Here is a 21,434-nt window from a genome sequence, read left to right on the forward strand (position 1 = left end):
TGATTTCCTGCATTCGCCAGCGCTCCGGCTGCTCTTTCCTGCCTCTCCAGCTGTCCTCTCCTTGTCAGCGGTTTGCTGTCGGAAAATATCACGAACCGCCGACTGCTAACGACCGGGGGAACACTTTGTCTTTTTTAAACCTTACTGATTTGCTATGTCTGCATATGTAATTATGAATGTGAATGTATGTATATATACACATACATTGCATATTTTAGAGAGCAGGCATTTATGACCAAAGTAAATTTGATTATTGCTAATCATGAGCTATAATATATCAATAGTAACAATCACAGATGGTCATGTGACAGTCATCGAGGTATACAAACCTTCAAATAATGCCTGGACAAATAATCCAGATATATGTGGGTGCCTTCAGCAGCCACTACATGCATAATATGGCTACTTAAAAAATGACAGACAAGGATAATTTCTCATGATGATCATTGATACAAAAAAAATCCCTTTTAAATATCCTAAACAACCAGGCACGTATTTCTTAGAACAGTAGAAAAGGAAATAGAACCCAGACTTGTGTTTCCTCTTAAAGTAAAGAAACAGAGAGCTGCTAAACTCACTTTCTGAAGATATTGGCAATTTTCTGGAGAGCCAATACATGCCTGCAATAATACATATTTGATTATATATCATAACTTCAAAATTAGTCGCATGGGAAATTTTGGAAACCTAGTTGACTCAAAGGCTGAAAGGTTTGATGAATTCAAAAATATTTTGAAATCTTCTTAGAAAACAATATATCCTGAAGAGCAACCTATATACCATGTTGTCTGCCAGAAACAGAACTCTTTCCAGAGTTTATCAGAATAGGTATCAGTTTAGGAGACTGCTAGAGCCTCCAAATTATGTTTAACTAACATCTCCTCCAGAGCTTAAGAGCTTTGAAACCAATAAAGCACAGGCCACAAGCTACCACAAATTTTGTAGCTTTTCATCTGTTTGCTTTGTCACCAGTGAAAAAGAAAAAAAAGTATCCTGAGGTAAGTATTGTAAGCTGCAGTATTGCCGAATTAGATTCAACCCTTGGAGCCACAAAATCCAAAAATACACCAGATTATGATGGCCATTTCTTTAGGTTTCTAAATATTCTGTGGCTATATGCATGCTAATGGCTTGCAGACTTCTTTGCTATCGTATATACAAGACAGATACAGTCTCAAAAGCAGGATGTAAGCTAAAGTTGTCATGATTCAGAAGCTCAAAAAATGCAGTACTTGCCCTGCAACTACAGGTTCATATCCCTCTTTTCCCTCCAGAAGTAGGGAATTACAGGCCAGTAAGTCTGACTTCTGTGGTAAGCAAATTAATGGAAATACTTTTAAACAGAGAATGGTGAAGTTTCTAGAATCCGGTGGATTACAGGAGATTCAAGACGAAGTTAGACAAGTTCCTGCTGAACCTGAACATACGCAGGTAGGGCTAGTTAGGGCGCTAGTCTTTGACCAGAGGGCCGCCACGTGAGCGGACTTCTGGGCACGATGGACCACTGATCTGACCTAGTAGTGGCAATTCTTATGTAGAGGCAATATGGATTCACTAGAGGTAGGTATTGTCAGACAAATCTGATCAATTTCTTTGACTGGGTGATCAAAGACTTGGGTAGAGGGAGTGTGCTAGATGGGTGTATTTAGATTTTAGCAAAGCCTTTGGCAGTGATCCACACAGACATCTAATAAATAAAAAGTGCTCTTGAGATGGGCCCCAAAGTGATGGGTTGGGTCAGGAACTGGTTAAGTGGAAGACAACAGTGGGTGGTAGTCAATGGAGATCGTTCTAAGGGATGTTACCAGTGGTGTGACTAACGGTTCTGTTCTTGGGCCTGTTCTTTTTAACATTTTATAAGCGATATTGCTAAAGGGCTGTCAGGTAAGATTTGCCTCTTAGCAGATGATACCAAAATCTGCAATAGAGTAGACACCCCAAATGGTGTGAATAACATGAAGAAAGACCTAGCGAAGCTTGAAGAATGGTCTGAAATTTAGAAGCTAAAACTTAATGATAAGAAATGCAAGGTTATGTACTTGGGCTGCAAAACCCCAAAGGAACAGTTTACGGGGTGAACATAGTAACATACTATATGACAGCAAATAAAGATCCAAATGGTCCATTCAGCCTGCCCAAACATATATTCTCTATAATTTAATGATTTAATTTAAATTGTTCTTTTTCTTAGATATTTCTGGGCCAGAAACCCAGAGCTCAGCACGATACTGTGCATCTACTAGAGTCTCCGTCAAAGCTCACTCCAGCTCATCTAAACTATTTACTACCACATTTCGAACTTTACTCCCCCACAAGGATAACCAAAAATCACAACCTCTTTGCCTACCCGAAGATTACAGGCTGCAGATTACAGGCTTTCTAGATAGAACATTCAAGTTTCAAGCTGGTAGGTAGCAAACTTGGCTAGGCTACTTCATAGACGGCGCCAGCTTGACATACGGCGCTTTTTGGAAAGAATTAAAGACCACTCTGTTCAAAAAATTTATTTCATAGCTAGACTTCTTTCCCCCCTCTCAAAGCTACCGCTCACCATACTGAATCCACTTTTTCCCCATTAACGGTACTTTGTATTCTGTATTCTCTGACTCTTCAGAGTCTTCTTCACCATTTGTATTCTGTTATTCGCTGGCTTTCCAACCATTTCAATGTAATATGTTAAAATTATATTATAATCTATGTATATCATTCTTGCCAATATGCACCATTGTAATCTCTGATCGCTCTGTGACCTCTTCTCTATCTGTATGTTGTAATTCGTTGACTGTACAGCTATTCTTCTCTGTGAACCGCCTAGAAGTCGCAAGATTAAGGCGGTATAGAAAAATAAAGTTATTATTATTAAACCATTCCATACCATCCTCAACTGAATGAATATGTATGGGACACAGACCGTGCAAGTCTGCCCAGTACTGGCCTAAGTTCTTCAATATATACCATTTATTTTCTGGTTCTAGATCCTCTGTGTTCATCCCATGCTTTTTTTGAACTCTGTCACCGTTTTCTTCTTCACCACCTCCCTCGGGAGCACATCCAGGCATCAACCACTCTCTCCATAAAGAAGAATTTCCTAACATTACTCTTGAGTCTACCACCCCTCAACCTCAGATTATGCTCTCTGGTTTTACCATTTTGCTTTCTCTGGAAAAGATTTTGTTCTATGTTAATACTTTTCAAGTATTTGAATATCTGAATCATATCTCCCCTGTCTCTCCTTTCCTCTAGGGCAGACATGTCAAACTCTGGTCTGCGGTGTAATAAAATTTGGCCCGCCAGACAATTCCAAATTTGCACTTAAGCTGGCCCGCCTGTACAAGCGCTGCATCAGCTGTAGATTCACGCAACTTCCTGGTCTCACAATAAAGCAGCATGCAGAGGATCGCTGGTTGGCTGTAGCGATCCTAGCAGGCTGCCTAGCCTCAGCAGCATGTTCCCTCTGCAGCGGTCCCATATATCAGGAGGGGCAGGACTGCGGCAGAGGGAACGTGCTGCGGAGGCCGACGGCAGCCTGCTAGGATCGTTACAGCTGACCGGCAATCCTCTGCAGGCTGCTTTAATGTGAGAGTAGGAATCCGGGAGGGAGGGAAGGAAAAGAGGGCCAAATTTGGAGCCAAAAGGAAAGATGCCAGACCTCCGAGGGAGGGAAGGGTTGGAGAGGTTGTAACCCTATTCTTCTACTATGACTAAATCAATTAGCGTACCTTAATAAAAGGACCCCTAAGTATCTTAATAAAAAATTTGACCTGCAACTTAGCCTATGTTTTAGATTTTGGTCCCTTATGGGATTAAGTTTGACACCTCTGTTCTAGGGTATACATATTCAGGGCTTCTAGTCTCTCCTCATATATCTTTTGGTGCAAACCTCCTACCATTTTTGTCACCTTTCTCTAGACCTCTTCAAGTCTTCTTATGTCCTTTGCCAGATATGGTCTCCAAAACTGAACACAATACTCCAAGTGGGGCTTCACCAATAATCTGTACAGGGGCATCAGCACCTTCTTTCTTCTACTGGTTACACCTCTTTCTATACAGTCTAGCATCCTTCTGGCAACAGCCACCGACTTGTCACGCTGTTTCTTTGCCTTTAGATCTTCGGACACTATTATCCCAAGGTCCCTCTCCTCATCCTTGCATATCAGCCTCTCGCCTCCCAGCACATACGGCTCCTTCTGGTTTCTAATCCCCAAATGCATTACTCTGCACCTCTTTGCATTGAATTTTAGTCGCCAGATATTAGACCATTCCTCTAACTTTTGCAGAAAACTTATGTGCATGACAGAAGAAGGGGACTTGGGTGTGATTGTATTTGATGATGTTAAAGTGGCCAAACAGGTTGAAAAGGTGATAGTGATAGATAGAAGGATGCTAGGGTGCATAGGAAGAAGTATGACCAGTAGGAAAACGGAAGTTGCCCCTGTAGAAGACTCTGGTGAGACCTCATAAAATATTGTGTAGAATTCTGGAGACCGCACCTTCAAAAAGATAAGATAAGGATGGAGTCGGTCCAAAGGAAGGCTACTAAAATGGTGTGTGGTCTTCGTCATAAGGTATATGGGGATAGACTTAAAGATCTCAATATGTATACTTTAGACTAGAGCAGGGGTGTCCAATGTCGGTCCTCGAGGGCCGCAATCCAGTCGGGTTTTCAGGATTTCCCCAATGAATATGCATGAGATCTATTAGCATACAATGAAAGCAGTGCATGCAAATAGACCTCATGTATATTCATTGGGGAAATCCTGAAAATCCGACTGGACTGCGGCCCTCAAGGACCGACATTGGACACCCCTGGACTAGAGGAAAGGGGAGATATGATAGAAACTTTTAAATACCTACGTGGCATAAATGCGCATGAGTCGGGTCTCTTTCATTTGAAAGAAAGCTCTGTAATGAGAGGGCATAGGGTAAAGTTAAGAGGTGATAGGCTCAGGAGTAATCTAACATAATACTTTTTTAAAGCAAGTGTGGTAGATGCATGAAACAGTCTCCTAGAAGAAGTGGTGAAGACAGAGTGAGTCTGATTTGAAGAAAGTTTGGGATAGGCATGTGGGATCTCTTAGAGAGAGGAAGAGATAATGGTTACTGCGGATGAGCCATTTGGCTTTTATCTGCCATCATGTTTCTAAGATGATGATATGAGATCTATTTGCCCAATATTCACCATTATTGACTTTCAGTTTTCACCAAGTTAGATTTCATACTGGTCATAGTTGCTGCTAAAAAAAATTATTCCTTCTATCATCTTGGAAGCTGGTTTTCAGCTCCAACAGAAAACTAGTACAGTACTGATTGACCTTTCTTCCACTGCTTAAGATGTTATGGAAGGACAGACAAAACCATCAGGTGTCATATTACTGTCAAACTAACTGACAAAGTGTTAGCAACCTTCGGTGTGCTCTAGTTGATAAATACAGCTGGTGGAAAACAATGAATAGCCTTCCTTAAGCCACAGAACTTGTGCTATATTCAGCGATATATGTGACTTAATCTGAAAGATGATGTGCATGGTAACGTATGCAAATGAAATGTGGTCCTTAAGAACACTGATAGATTTCTAGTAAATTATCTAATTTTGTAGGAAACATATTTCTATCACTGGAGCCTAAATTCCTCTAAAACCATTCCAAGTGCTTTCTACCTGTGAAATCGGGTAGCAACAGCACACTTGATGAGGTGATATGCTCAGGAGTAATCAAAATTTCATTTCAGCCCTATATGTCCCTATTCTGCTGACCATCCTGCAATCCAGCATTAACAGGAGCATGAACTGTAAATGATTTTTCATGTTTGCTTACAAATGACAATTTACCTGTCGGTCAAGATCAAAAAAATGTACCGCACTGATGACTTAAGTCAGTTATATTCTGGAAAAAATTCTAGAATCTTCGTAGAATGCCACCCAAATCAAGAAGAAAGCTGATAAAAGTAATGAAACACTGTGAATATCCCAAATAAACAAGTCATACTAAACCCAAACATCCCATTTTCTGGCTTTGTCATTATTTAGGGGGCCATCCTGACAAGCAAATATGGTGTTAGCATACCTGGAGAGGGAAGGGCCAACAAGTTGCAGTGTGGACCCAAATATGAGTTAGGCACCAGGAAATTACTGGGTAACATCAGGGGTGGAACAGGATCCTAGGAAGCTAACTGGATAAAACTAAAAAGCTGGAACAAAGACAGATGAATAATGTGTCTGTGAGAAGTGTCTATAGGACACTATGACTTCCCCTGCTGAACACTCTCTCACAATGCCAGAGCCACCTTAATAAAGGTAGTTTCACCTTAGGGGGAAATGATACAGGAAGGAGGAGTCAGGGAGACAGGAACCAAGAAGTATAAGAGGCCAGGCCAGAACTAGTTAAGAGGAGGCCCGGGCGAAAGAAGGTAGATGATTCCTATATGCATCTTAACTACAAACCTTAGATACTCTGCTTAACTCAGATAAGCCAATTATTCTTTTTGTTGCTGAACACCTGTGAGTTGCTTTGAGATCTGGCTGGGGTCAGACCGTTATTTGACTGAGAAATAATAATAATAATTTTATTTTTATATACCGCCTTACCACATAGTTCTAGGCGGTTCGCATACATTAAAAATTATACAATCAATGAATAAAATACCATTTGCTAAAATACATTAGGATCAATAAAATGTGCTGGCTATAAAATCAATGTACATTTACCTATCAATTCTGAAACATCAGTTTGTAAATTTGTCAAATAAATCAGTTTTTAGTAGTTTCCTAAAAAACATATATGAGTGTGCCTGAAAAATAATGGTACTTAACCATATATTCATTTTACCTACTTGAAAACCGAGCAATCTATAGAAAAATCTCTTGTAACGACTGTTGAAGGACTGTGTTTGAAGTGTGGCAGTCACAAACCACGATCTATGCCCTGAGTCCTGTTAGCCACAGGCCCACTTCAGGACTTTTGAACCAAAAGACTGTTCATGGCTGACCCTGTAAAGTAACAGGATGCCAGAATTTTCCTTTGAGTTAATAAAGAATTTCCTTTACTTTTTATGCTTGTGTCTGGCTGTTTGTGTATCAGGCCAAACCCCACCCCGTTCACCCCTGTTACATGTGGTGTCAGGAGTAGTATCCTGCTCAAACCCACCACTAGAAGCAGACCCCACAAATTCTAGGATCTGGGCCTGAGTTTGAAATCCCTTCATATTGGGAGGCTAAGAAGATTAACTCCACCTCAAGGGAAGAATCTGAATCGGTAAAGTCAGTGCCAGAGAGGAAGGATTTTTTTTTTTTTTTGGTACCTATAGTGTTCTAGTGCTACCAGCAAAACATGGACAAATTAATCCACCTTATAATGGAGGGACAAGAGCAGCAGCAGTAGATGCAAACCCAATAGCAGCAACAATTTATGCAGTCTCAGTAACACAGCAGTTTATGCAGGCACATTTGGAGCAGTAGCAGCTGATACTATGGAAACTTCTGGAACTGCAACACGGTTCTCAGGACCATTCAACCCCAAGATTACAGGGACATAGGACTCTCACAACAGAACCTGTGCCCATATTACCTAAGATGACACTGGAGGATGATCTGGACCATTTCTTGGTGAATTTTGAGAGGATGGCCCGTTTAGCCGTCTGTCCAGATGCAACGTGGACTACATATCTGGCAAACTTGTTAACTGGGGGTAGCCAAATTGCCTTCCAAAGCGCTAATCTTGACAGCTGAGCTACCTATAAAGATATTAAGGCAGCAATCTTGGAACAGGCTGGCCATACCCCAGAATATTAAAGGCAAAGGTTTCAGAAAAGTACCCTCCAAATAAGAGACCCCTTGCAGATTTTTCTATAAACTGAGAGAGATTGCATGGAGATGGTTACAACTGGAAGAGAAGTCTGGAGTGGAAGTAGCAAATATGATTCTACTGTAGCAGTTCCTGGATAGATTACCAATACCTATGAAACAGAAAGTGAGGCATCATCCCAAGCTAACACTAGAGACTGCCTTGAAAGTGACAGAAGTGTTCCACCAAGCTCAATCAGCCTCTGACCCTGGGAACGAGAAGAAACCAGGAGGGAATCGTGGAGAAAGGATGAACCAACAAGGGTAGAGCACCCCAGGGAAAGGAAACAACCTTGAAGCCCAGGGATATCAAAGGGGAGGCCTTAGCAATGGAGATCAGCTTCATCCAGAGTTTACCCACCTGGGTGGGGCTGGAAACAGGATTAAAACACACTTATCTGCTTTGTGTGGAGCCAAGGAGCATTTGACAAGAGACTGCCTCGGGATAAGCAAAGACATTATGGATGTGAATGTGGTGGAATCACATGACTGCAATATGGTAGAAATCTCTCAACTGGGAGGCAGGAACTGTCTGATGGAAGTAGAACTGAATGAGAACCCTTATCAGGTACTGATAGATTCCAGTAGCATCAGGACTCTCATACGAAGAGAAACTGTTACCCAACTTCAAGTAAATTATGAGTAGACTGTGGTGCTATCTTGTGTGCATGGAGATCACAGACAGTATCGTATAGCCCAGGTGATCCTCAAGACTCCAGTTGGATAAGCCCAGGTGGTAGCAGTGGTTTTGCCATGGCTTCCCTACCCAGTTATTTTGGGCCGAGTCTTTCTGAAGTTTGGCGTTATTTGGGCTCAGCTAACTGCTGACCCACAGAGAAGCAAGGAAGAGGCTCTTCCGGAGATCTTTCCTTTGGAAGATTCTGACCTCTATATAAAGGATTCCAGAAGTGCCTAAAACCCACCTGCAAAGGTGGTGGAAAAAATTGCGCTGCTTCTTGAACTTAGGAACCACGGTTGACAAGGATCCAGTATTAGGAGAAGAGGAACAGGATACCTCAGACCCATTGGATAGCCTACCCAATTGGAGTGGGTAAGAGAGCCGAGTCAACTCAGATTGCATATTATATTCCCAATCTGACATGTATTTGTATGTTCTAAATTCCTGCTTGCTAAAGAATCTATATAAAGTAGATTTGTAGCCTTTTAGCTTCCCCATTACCATACACAGATTTTTCTAAATGTTCACTGTCATCCAGGTCCTCTCTAAGCCAACCCTGACTAATAATAAAATGCTTTGGGCTCCTTTTACTAAACCATGGAAGAGCTGCTTACTGTGGGCCAGCAAGATAAATGTTCTGAAGCTCATTCTATTCCTATGAGCTTTGGAGCATTTACCTCACCAGCCCATGTGAATCTCTTCTGTGGTTTGGTAAAACCCAGCATTTACTTTTAATTAAGGAAGCAAATCCCCTGGAAGTAGGTGGTACAATTCCTGCAACTCCTCAAAAGGAATCATCTCTCCCACATCTAAAAATTGCCCAAACCTCACCAATCCCAATTTTGCCACCTTAAGAAGATTTTCCCTTCTCTATTCACGTGAAAGGCAGGTTCAAATCTAATAGAAACATAGAAAAAGACGGCAGATAAGGGCCGCGGCCCATCTAGCCCACCCTAATGACCCTCCCCTATTTAACTCTGTGTAGAGATCCCACGTGACGATCCCATTTCTTCTTAAAATCAGGCACGCTGCTTGCTTCGATCACCTGAAGTGGAAGTTTATTCCAGCGATCAACCACTCTTTCGGTGAAAAAGTATTTCCGGTTGTTGCCATGCAATTTACCGCCCCTGATTTTCCATGGATGTCCTCTTGTCGCTGTCGGACCTTTGGAAAAGAAGATATCCTCTTCTACCTCGATACGGCCCGTGAGGTATTTGAACGTCTCGGTCTCCCCTCTCTCTGCGTTCCTCGAGTGAGTATAGGCGTAATTTATCCAGCCGTTCCTCGTATGGGGGAGATCCTTGAGTCCCGAGACCATCAGGGTGGCCATTCGCTGGACTGACTCAATCCTCAGTACATCCTTGCGGTAATGAGGCCTCCAGAATTGTACGCAGTACTCCAGATGGGGCCTCACCATGGATCTATACAACGGCATAATGACTTCAGGCTTACGGCTGAGGAAACTCCTACGTATACATCCTATGATCTTCCTAGCCTTAGATGAAGCCCGCTCCACTTGATTGGCAGTCTTCATGTCTTCACTGATGATTACCCCTAAATCCCGTTCCGCAACAGTCCTTGCTAGGATCTCGCCATTTAGGGTGTAAGTCTTGCATGGATTTTGACTGCCAAGGTGCATGACTTTGCATTTTTTGGCATTGAAATTCAGTTGCCAGGTCCTAGACCATTGCTCCAATAGGAGTAGGTCGTGTATCATATTGTCCGTTGTGCTCTTACCTATTATATTACATAGTTTGGCATCATCGGCGAATAACGTTATTTTACCCCGAAGTCCCTCGGCCAAGTCCCTTATAAAGATATTGAAAAGGATCAGGCCCAAGACCAAGCCCTGCGGCACTCCGCTGATCACTGCCGTCATTACGGAGGGGGTGCCGTTCACCACCACCCTCTGAAGACTACCACCAAGCCAGTCTCCAACACATTTTGTCAAAGTGTCACCTAGATGACATTGATGACACGTTGGAAATCCCTTCATAAATCTGTTTCACTTTTGCCCACTCTTCCAATAGATAGGTTGCAAAAGGATTGGCTAAAGTGTCTGTATACTGTTGAGAGAGGTGTGGCAGCATATTCTCACTTGTGGATGACATCATCCACAGACCCTGGTACAGACAGTATGAAAAGTGAACTGTCACTTTAAGTTTTAAGAAACTTTATTACTGCCTGCACCAAGCATGCGCAAGTGCCTTACTGCCCAATGCCAGCTCGTGGTACCTCAGTTCTTCCTTTTCCATGGAGTGAAGAATTCTCTTTTGACTGGATTCCGTTCAGTCGGCATTGCCTTCCCGCTTCGCATTTCTTTTAAAATTGTTTTTTCTAGTTTTGATGTATACCTTATCTATTCTAAGTTTTTTCTTAAAAAAAAAAATAATAATAATACAAATATATGTATTCTTTTTGTAAAACCTTGGGCTTTGGCCTTGAGGTTTTTTCCCTTGGTGGGGCTTCCGTTCACAATTGAGTTTAATCTCACCAACAAGATTTTTCCCATGTCAAAACCTACAACGGGTTTAAAAAGTGATGTAAGTGCCAGAGGCCTATTTCGATAATCGATCCCCATAATTAATGTTTTCAGTATTTGGGCCCTGATCACCGAATTGAATCTTGTATCAAGTGTTCCATCTTGCAAAAGCACTCCATCAAAGCCTGTCATATTCAACAGGAGAAGCTGTTCAGCTCCGCTATGGACATCAGAAAAGCTTCGGAACCATCATCATTGATATCGGGAAATCTTCTAACATCGGGGAAGATGGTTACCAAGACATCCTCTTCCCAGCAAGCGTCACAGGTCTCTATAGCATCAAGTTTCTTGATGCAGATCACACATCAATGCCATCTAACTAAGGATCTTCAGGCTGTCTCTCCTCATTCGTGTGCATACTTGTCAAGGTCACCCTTTCCGAGACAACCTGCTGCACTGATAGTACCAGCTGATGAGCCTTCAGTACTGTTGCATGCTGCTCGGCAAGAGTCACAGGCCTTGACGGCATCAAGTCTTTTGTTGCAGGCTAAAAGACATTGTCATCGTTCTGATCTGCAGGTTGTTTCTCCGATACAGGGTGTGTCCTCTGCCAAGTCACCCATACTGAGGCAACCTGCTACATTGATAGTAACAGCTGTGCACTTTTTCCAGGAAAAACTCAATGAGTTCTTTCAGAGGGAGATTGCAACTGTTTTTAAGTCGCACTGCATGTGTCTCCTATAATCAACTCCCTTGGTACCGCCAAATAAAGACTCCATTTGATAACATATTCCTGGTTGGGGACTTCTTTTCCTCACGATTTTTGTGTTTGGAGCTCTGGTTAGAAGGCATAAATTTATGAAAAATATTGGGATTTGATTTATGTGCACTTAGAAATAACTGTAAAGGAGATATGGTCTGTATCAAATGCATAATTTATACTGTTGATTTAAAATAAAGCAAACCCAAAATACATTATAGGTCAACAAACTGTAATGGTAGGTTATTAGGTCATTGCTGAGAAAAGAGTTAGGAAATGTTATAAAATGCCTCAAGTATTTCTAGGGTCCCAAGTCAGAAGTAAAGTGAAATTTCTTCCATTGTGGGGACCTAAAACACAAAGAATTAAATAAAAATATATAACAAGGACATGATTGTTTTTCTTACAGAATAGTTAATTTACTGTGCATTAAACTTTGGCAAGAATTTCAAGAGGTGGCAATCAGCCATTCCATAGTGAGAAGCAAATTTATTTTCTTTGTTTTGACTTTCTTACATTCTTTCCTTTACTTTCAGAATGCCTTTTGTTTTCTGTTCAGTAGTTCTCCATCTGTGACAAGGGCTTGGTAAGGGAGGATTTTTAAAAAATGTATAAGTTTCCATAGTAAAGTTTTATTCATTTGCCTGTTTCTTGGTTTAATAATGATTAGTAAATAATGACAAATTTCGGAATACCACATGTGTCTTGAATAAATATTTTCCTGGCTTTATTAGGTTGTGGATATAAAGCTGTGATCTCATTTTTTAAATGTATTCACTATTGATTATAATTTGCTTTTAATTGCATGCTTTTTTCCTTTTCTTTCTTCTCTCCCTTTTTCTCTCTAACTTTTTACTTTTCTGCTACTCACTGCCTGTCTGAAGCTGTATTATGAAACAGTGCATGAGACCAACCATTTTGGCTTAAAATGGTCCAAGGTATGAGGAAACTGTTTTTGTCCCTTTGCTTCTCCTCCACCTGCCATTTTTGCCATTACTGTTCTGTAAGCAGTGTACTTCTCCTAACTTCGCTATCATGTCACTTATCATGACTTTCTTACCTTGTCTGATAGTGCTCTGTGTTGTTTTGTTAAATCCTTTTTATCTAAATGTTAACTCTAGTGGTAGGAGAATTGTGGCTCCCCCCCTCCCCTTGAACATTAGGACATCTGGGAAACCAACCGACATTCTGACATCTAGAAATAATCTCTTTGCAATAAATGCAGATGGGAAATGTGAGCAAAATGAATTGACAGTCTCATGACCATTATGATGACACTTCAAGTTTCACGTTTATTAAAATTTTTGATTATTCGCCTATCACGATTTCTAGACATGTAATCAGTAATAAAAACATAAAAATAACTGACATGGACAATAACAAGACGCAACTCAAAACCAAGTGGGAGGAGGTAGAACTACAATAATTCAAGAAAAGCAGACATAAAAGGTAAAAACAATAGGAAGGGGGGGAAGATGTTTGAGCTGTTAACCAGAGAATAGATAAGAGGTAGAAAACTGGAGAAGCAGAAAAAGCCTTAAGACTGAAAGACATCTTTAAAAAGGAAACTTTTCAGTGCCCCTTTGAATTTGTCAAGGTTTTTTTCCACCCTTAGGTGGAAGAGTAAAGAATTCCATATAAGAATTAAGAAAGCACTGGTACCTGACACATTCCATTGTAGTGTCTTTAAAAGTAATTCCGGTAACTTATGGTCACTGATGTTAAAGAGCTGCTTTGATTATAGCTTTCCTCTAATTCTGCATCTATAAGGAAATTGTGAATCTGGATATAAGAGACAGTTCTGTGTAGTTTAATAAATGTTTGGCTATTTCTCAATGACTGGTGCAAAATGAAAAATTGGGAGGAGATGCTCAGACATTTTTAATTAAAGAATAATTTTTCACCATAACTGTGTGTTAAGCCCATGTCTGGCCAGGGCATGGCAAGTAGTCACTTTGGCTATTAGGTGTGAATCTTCATGTCTGCTTGCTTTTTAGCTGACCCTTCTTGCTTTACAGCTGTGAAGCAAGTTTTGCTTTACATCTGTGCCGGACAACAATTTACTCCCATAAGTTGTTATCAACTTGTGTTATATATCTTATACTGTCTTGCCGAGGAAGGGCTCTCAGGCTGCAGGGATAAGGGAGGGTTTGAGCAGCGGTTAACATTCCATCTGTGAAAGTTAGGAGATAAGGGAGACACCTGTTGTTACTGCAGAAACAACAGTGTCTGTGTGTGTGTAAGAAATTCAGCACTTTCTGTGCTATAAAAGACTGAGAGTCACAGACTGGACTTTGAATCTTGCTGCAGCCTCGGGAGCCGTGGGTTGGGTCTCTTCCCTTGATCGAACAGATTCCCGATCAGTATTGGAAGGGGCGTGCAAAACATGGTGATGTATTTTGTTTGATATCTATTTCTTGTACATTATCTGATATCTATCTGCATTGCTTGGTATTATCCGATGTATTATTTGATGCGTATACAATAAAGTATCTTATTACTGGTGGAGGTGACTTCTATATACCCTTGATATAGAAATACGTGGCAGAACACTGTGTGAAATGGTTTCCAAATGAAATTGAACTACTGTAGTAAGTTTGTTTTGGTTTGGTTTTTTAGCCCAACTTTTCAGTTATCTTTATTACTTTTAACAACAAATAAAACAAATACTAAAAAAACCAGTTGTGATTTAATAACAAATGACGCACCCATACATTCCAGGCATATAATTAGCCATTATTCCTTCCAGGCATATCCTTCCAGACAGCAGCTTGATCAAATGAACATGTGCTCTTTGGTTGCCTAAATCTGCAGACCTTTCAATCCTCTGATTGGGACATTATAAGGATGTTAATTCCAATTTCAGAGCCTTTTACTTATACAGTATAATCCCCTTATAAGGGACTTCAAGGGACCTGGAGAAACAGTCCGTTATATCCAGAGTTACATTTTTTAAAAACTTTATTTAGGGCAACTTGAAACAACGTAAATCGATGAACAACAGTCACTGCACAAGCATATCAGCAACATCAATAACAAAACTCAGCAAAATATTGGTATAGCACGAAATGATTGCAAACCGGAACACTGTACTGGAAAGAAAAATACTCTGTTATTTATTTTCTGGGCTGCATTTTGATACTATATCACCAGCATGCCACGTGCCTTGTAGGCGGAGCCTGCATGTCCATTATAGCTGAATAAAACTACAGCTAAAAGCAGCTCTGGGGACCAAAATAGTTGTCCAGTATATCCGAAAGTCCATTATATGCAAGTCTGCTATATCCAATGATTTTCTGTATGTTTATAATGGCGCTCGGCTGGGACCGGCGGACCTCGTCCGCTATATGCGACCGTTATAAGCGAGTCTGGTATAACAGGATTATACTGTAGTTAATTGGAAATTCATAGGCCTTGAAAATTCTTTACTGAAATGAGTGACTCAGCTCTTCTATTTCTTTATAGATGTAGCACTCAAGTTGACTATTATTAATTTGAGCAATTAGCTGGACTGAATGATGAGTTTTTAAATGTTGTAGAAGGTGAAGTGGATGGATGGGTTAGATGTGAGGAGGTTACTGAGGAAGAAGTAAAAATTGTGGTGTGTTGATTAACTCCAACTAGATCAGTGTTAAAACCGTGCTTATTAGCACTTGTAAAACTTATGATGAGTGAGGGGGTATCAGCTTTAACAAAAATTGTTAATCACTTCAAACTGTAATTGTACCAGTGTTGCAAAATTGCAACGGTGTAGCCATTGTTAAAGAGATGACTCTAGACTCAACAAGTCTGGGAAGCTACAGTCTAATTTCTGCAATGCCAACTGTTATTAAAATTATTGAGCATGTGGTGTTGGGACGTTTGGAAGAGTTTGTGGAAAAGAGGGTTTGCGTGGATAAACATCAGAATGGATTTAGAAGAGGCCATGGGGTTGAGATGTTAATGATATCAATAGATGGTCTTCGACAGGTATGGGGAAGACATTTTGCTGACAACACAGTGGATATTAGGGTACTGTTACATAGATTGCAGATAGGTGGTGTGGGAGGTGTGGTGTTGAGATGGTTTCGTTCGTTGTTGGTGGATTACAAATTTGTGGTGAGGAGTGGAAGTGGGGTGTCCTCAGTAATGACAGTAAGAAAAGAATGCCACAGGGGTCAACGTTATCAACCCTGTTATTTAATATATATATGTAATATCATTAAGGCAGGTGTTAGAGGATTTAGGGGTACACTACCACATTTTATGTGGACGATAAGCAGGGTTTTTGTTTTTTTCCAATGCAGACAAGGATTGATTGTGTGAATGAGAAATTGACAGCTTTTATGGCAAAGATTGGGAGCTGGATGCCCGTCAATAAATTTGTTTTAAATTTGGAAAAGACTGAAGTTGTGTTTATTGTAAAGGCTCAATTGTTGCAAGTAAAAGAGGTCTAGTTGGGTGACATGAAATTTCTAATATTGCTGCATTTGAGGTTGTTAGGGGTTTATTTACAGTAGATACTCAACTTACTATGCAGTATCATATATTACAGGTTATTAAGGGAGAATTTTTTCAACTGAGGGTGCTTTCTAGAGTGAAGTTGATGCTTTCAATATCTGATTTTAGGACAATGGTGCAGAGCTTGGCAATCTCTAAACTAGATTTTTGTAATGTATTACTGTGAGGTATTGCTAAATCCAAAGTACGTGTTTTGCAGGTAATACAAAATAGAGTAGCTAACATGATTCACATTTTGATCACATCATACTTTTGCTGAAGCAGTTGCCTTGGTTACTAGTCTTCTTTTGAATTGAATTTAAGATCGCCAAGTGGTCTATAGTGAAGCTCCTTAGAAGGGCATAATCAAAAATGTGCCTAAGTCTGAGAATGGACATTTTATGCAAAATGTCCACAAACCCAGCAGGACAAATTTCTATTTTCAAAGCTGCCAAATGTCTTATCTTTTATTTTTGAAAATGAGCAAGGTATAAGTTTTGGTCTTTTTTTGCCAATTTTCAGAAATAAAAACTTCCACGCAAAAAACGTACAAAAGCAAGTTTTGTACACGTACCCATCAACTACCTTGTCTGATCGTGGCAGAAGGAATCCCCATCAGCTGAGCTAGTTTTAGGGGATTCCTGGTGGCTCAGCTGATGGGTATTCACACTGCCAGGATCAGCTGAGCTATGGAGCCCTACACCCCCTGACATCCCCCTCAGATCCAGACATCCCCCTTCGCATCCGGACATCCCCCTTTACATCCCAACATCCCCCGATATCTCCACCCTTGCACATTCCCGGGCTACCTTCCCACATCCCCAGAAACCCCCATACCTTTGGAAGAGCAAACGGCAGGAAGGAAGCTCACTCCCTCCTGCCTACAGGGCCATGTGCTGCAGTGACCAGAGCTTTCCCCTCCCACTGCAAATGGTAATTTTGAGCCAATCAGGGCCTTTGGCCCCTCCCACTGCATCAGAAAATGCATTGGGAAGGATTGAAGGCTCTGGCAGCGGGGGAAGCCCTGGTCATTGCAGCACACAGACCTTTACCTCCTGCCATTTGATCTTCCAAAGGTATGGTAGGGGTTTCCGGGGATGTGGGCCCATGAATGTGTGTGTGTGAGGGGGAGAGATGGGGGAAGTACGGGATATCAGGAAGAATCTACCGCGATCAGCTGATGGGAAGCCTACAGGGTTTTTTTTGTTCTTTGGGTGGTGGGAGGGGGTTGAGACCACTGGGGGGCAAGGTGGGGTTATACCTTAAATTCTCCAGTGGTCTTCTTGCAAGTTTGGGCACCTTTGTGAAACTTAGACGCAACTCAAACAGGTCTAACTGCCGGCGTCTTAAGTTCCCTCTAGGAAAGTTTTGATTATGGATGGGGTACATCCAAATTGAAGTCTGCCCAATTTCCACCCATAACACACCTTTCAACAAGCCCCTTTGCTGTATGGATGCACAGCAATTTAGAAGTGCTGCTGCTGCACATCCAGGAAGTTGTTTTTGATTATCAGCAGTTGGACTTCCCTGCTATTAGGCTGGTTTTTAGACGTTTTAAACTTTTGATTATTAGCCCCTTAGTATTTGGCTTAACCTCTGAAGCTACAAACAAAAAGGCAGTAACAGTCAATAGGTTCTGAGAGTGGTTTTCTAGAGATTATAATAAGTAGTGAAACCAACAAACAATAAAAAGACTATTTTATATATACGTTAGTTAAAAATGTTTTGAAACGGGATATCCTCAGTGTGAGAGGTCAGCGAAGGGAGGAGAACTTCCAGCGCTTAAAACAGCAAGGCAAAGGCTAAGCAAACCTCTGCCAGCACACCATCATCGGATATCTCATGTGTTCCCAACACATTTTTATATGAGATTTATTGGTAGTAAGGAAGTATATTGTGCCTTTTTTTCTTATATTATTTCCCTAACCTGGTCATATGGTTCAAAACTTTCAAGAAAAGATACCTACTTTAGCTATCTTCTATTCTCAGTCCAGTCACACATTATAATGGAGGCATATATGAAAAGGCAGTTTCTTTCTTTCACTGCCCGTCTTTAGAAACCTTCCTGAGAAACCCCTGGATCAATGGTCTTCAATGCAAGACCCTCAGGGACCACTTTGGTGACTCATGCCATCACTCTGGATTTTATTTTTCTAATCATTTTTTCCCAGTCTCTGGTTGCACTTCCCTCTGTGCTCTTAACTGTGTTTCTAGGGCCTTCTTATCCATTGACTGTTTTTCTTTCCTCCTTCAATTTCTGCCCTGCATACTTCTTTGTCAAAACATGTGCAGGGAAAAGGTATAAATATACCACTAATATCAAATTAGGGAGTGAAAAATATTTGCTTGCAATCAAAGAACACTACCCTGGTTATGCATTAATAATTATGCAGCAATGCTATATATATGTGAAGATTAGCTCAGAGACATGGAGGGGTACCACGAAAGGAAAAAACCCCTAAACTACCTCACCACCCAATCATTGCTAGATCTTCCATACTTTTAAGCATAAATAGGTACCAAATTAATACCGAATTGGTGCAATGGCATTAACTTTTAACATTCAACTTTTTTCAGTTTTTCTGCTTTCTTCTCAAAATCTACTTCCCTTTCCTTTCTATCTCTCATGATTTGGCATTTTTCTCCTTCCCTCCCTCCTCCCCCCCACCCCCCATGATCCGACATCTCTCTCCTTCCCTCCCTCCTCCCAGTGGTCAGACATCTCTCTCCTTCCTTTCCCTCCTTCTCACACTTTGGCATCTATCTCTCTCCTCCTTCCCATCCATTCCCTGGTGTGGCATCTCTCCCTTCTTTGAATCATCTCTCCTCCCCCGGTGTAACTTTTCTCTCTCCCTTCCTCCTTTCTGTCCCCTGCACTCCAACATCTCCCCTCCTTTCTGGCCCTCCTCTTAGTCCAACATTTCTCCCTCCTTTTCCTTCACCAGTTCAACATTTCTTTCTGGTCCTCATTCCCTCCCTCAACCAACATCTGTTTCTCTCCCTCAACTTTTTCACTCTCTGCCCTCACCCCTTTCCTTGAATACATTTCTCCTTCCCTCCTTTCTACCCTCCCCATCCAACATCTCTCTCCATAAGTCCAACACACTATCTCCCCACTTCTGTCCAGTGATTACTCCCCTCTTTCTCCTCCCCACTTCCATCCAACATCTGCTCCCCCTCTCTCTCCACTTCAATTCAGCATCTGTTCCCCTCTCTCTCTCTCTCTCTCCTCTTCCATGCAACATCTGCTCCCCTCTCTCTCTACTTTCCTTCAGCATCCTCTTTCCTCTTCACTTTTATCAGCATCTGCTTCTCTCCCCCCCCCTCTTTCTCCACACAATAAACCTGAAGCACCACTCAACCTCTTCCCCTTGGGCCATCTCCCTTCCTTCCCCTCACCTTCATGGTGCTTTTAAAAAAACAAAATTTTTCTCTGAGGGTCCAAGATGTTGGCAACTGTTCTCACAAGTTGCATGTGGCTGCCCTGAAGCTTCTCCTCTGATGCGATCTGACTCAGCGGAAAAAGGAAATTGCATCAGAGGAAAATCTTTGGGGTAGCCATGTGCAACTCATGAGAACAGCTGCCACGTCATGGCCCCACAAATAGAAAACTGATTTTGAAAATTACCCGTGAAGGTGAGAGGAAGGGAGATGGCCTGACAAGGTGAGATGCCTAGACCGTGGGGCCCCCTGAAGCTGTGGGGCCCAGGGCAGCTCTCTCCTAATGCCAGTCCTGGGTGGGAGACCTACAGCACCGGCGCCATTTACCCCTCTGACAATTGTACGTGTACTCCTCTGGCCTAAAGTACATAAAACTGGAAATAAGATTTAAGAGAGCCCCAGATTGGAAGTGCTCTGATCTTGATTGAATGCTAAACTTTTGGCTCAAATATCTTAACATCTCTCCTTTAAGATCTGTTAAACTGCAAAAATTGTTCAGGCAAAATCAATTCAGGAAATTTCATTACAGAGGTCACCATTTATGAACACTTTGCTTATTAAGCATTAGTAAAGATGAGCCTAAAGGAAACATTCAGAAAATATTATGCCATGTTACATCACTGATAACTGTTTGTGGTCCTTTTCCTAAGATATGCTAAGAAATTATTTAGTGTGCCATATGTAAGCCTTTCACATGCAGTAAGCCCATTTTTAGTGTAGCCATCAAAAAGTACTGCTGTCAAAGATGAAACTGAATGAATCAAAAACAAAATTACTCTGGCTCAGCCCAAAGTTAGAACACCTGCCCACCCTTTTCGCACTACCCTCAGGCGCTGCTTTACACCTTGAGTTCTCAAGCAAGGTCCTAGGCATCATTATTGATTCTTCTCTCTCCCTCAACGACCACCTCAACTCCTTGACAAAATCATGCTTTTTCAGCCTCCACATGCTAAGGAAAGCAAGACCCTGCTTTCGCCAAAAACATTTTGCCGTCCTCGTCCAATCCATCATCCTCTCCAAACTTGACTACTGCAATGCCATTTACCTATGCCTAACAAAAAAAAGCCTTCAAAGACTCCAGCTTATCCAGAATACTGCAGCCAAGCTGATCTTTGCAAAACGCAAATCGGACCACGTCTCCCCACTCCTGGCCAATCTTCACTGGCTCCCAGTGATTTCCAGAATCCAATTCAAATGCTATTGCCTGGCTTTTAAGATTATTCACGGCATCCTTCCTTCCCTTATCCCACTTTCCTTTAACTCCTCGTGCCCTGACTCCACCAGGCCGCCCAAAGATATAAACTATCCTTCCCCTCCCTACATGGTATTCTCCACGCAGGTAAACTGAGAAAATCACTTCTATTCAAAATCACAGGTCTCTGGAACAACCTTACTATCCCGCTGCGGAACCTGAGCTCCCTCCATTTATTCCACAAGCAACTAAAAACCTGGCTCTTCTCTAACATGTAATCCTATTTTTCCCTTACTTTTCCACTCTACTTATAAGCTTATGTAAACTTTTTCCTATCCTTTCTCATATTTTAAGTTCTTGTAAACTGTGCCGAGCTCTACTTCCGTGGAGATGATGCGGTATATAAACTTAAGGTTTAGTTTACTTTAGTATATGATCAGTTGAAAAGAAACTCCAGTGTGGGGCATGGGATTAAGTTAAGAGGTGATAGGCTCAGGAGTAATCTAAGCAAATACGTTTTTACAGAAAGAGTGGTAGATGCATGGAATAGACTCCCGGAAGAGG

At 41.4% G+C, this 21,434-nt stretch overlaps 1 protein-coding gene across 11 annotated transcripts in view; it reads left to right on the forward strand.

The window, feature by feature from the left end:
• The window catches only part of ERC1 (ELKS/RAB6-interacting/CAST family member 1), a 509,833-nt gene that overhangs the window by 224,293 nt on the left and 264,106 nt on the right, over positions 1-21,434 (forward strand). The gene's annotated exons all lie outside the window — the stretch shown is intronic.

This window comes from Geotrypetes seraphini, chromosome 7 (genome assembly GCF_902459505.1).
Source record: "Geotrypetes seraphini chromosome 7, aGeoSer1.1, whole genome shotgun sequence".
Lineage (NCBI taxonomy): Eukaryota > Metazoa > Chordata > Amphibia > Gymnophiona > Dermophiidae > Geotrypetes > Geotrypetes seraphini.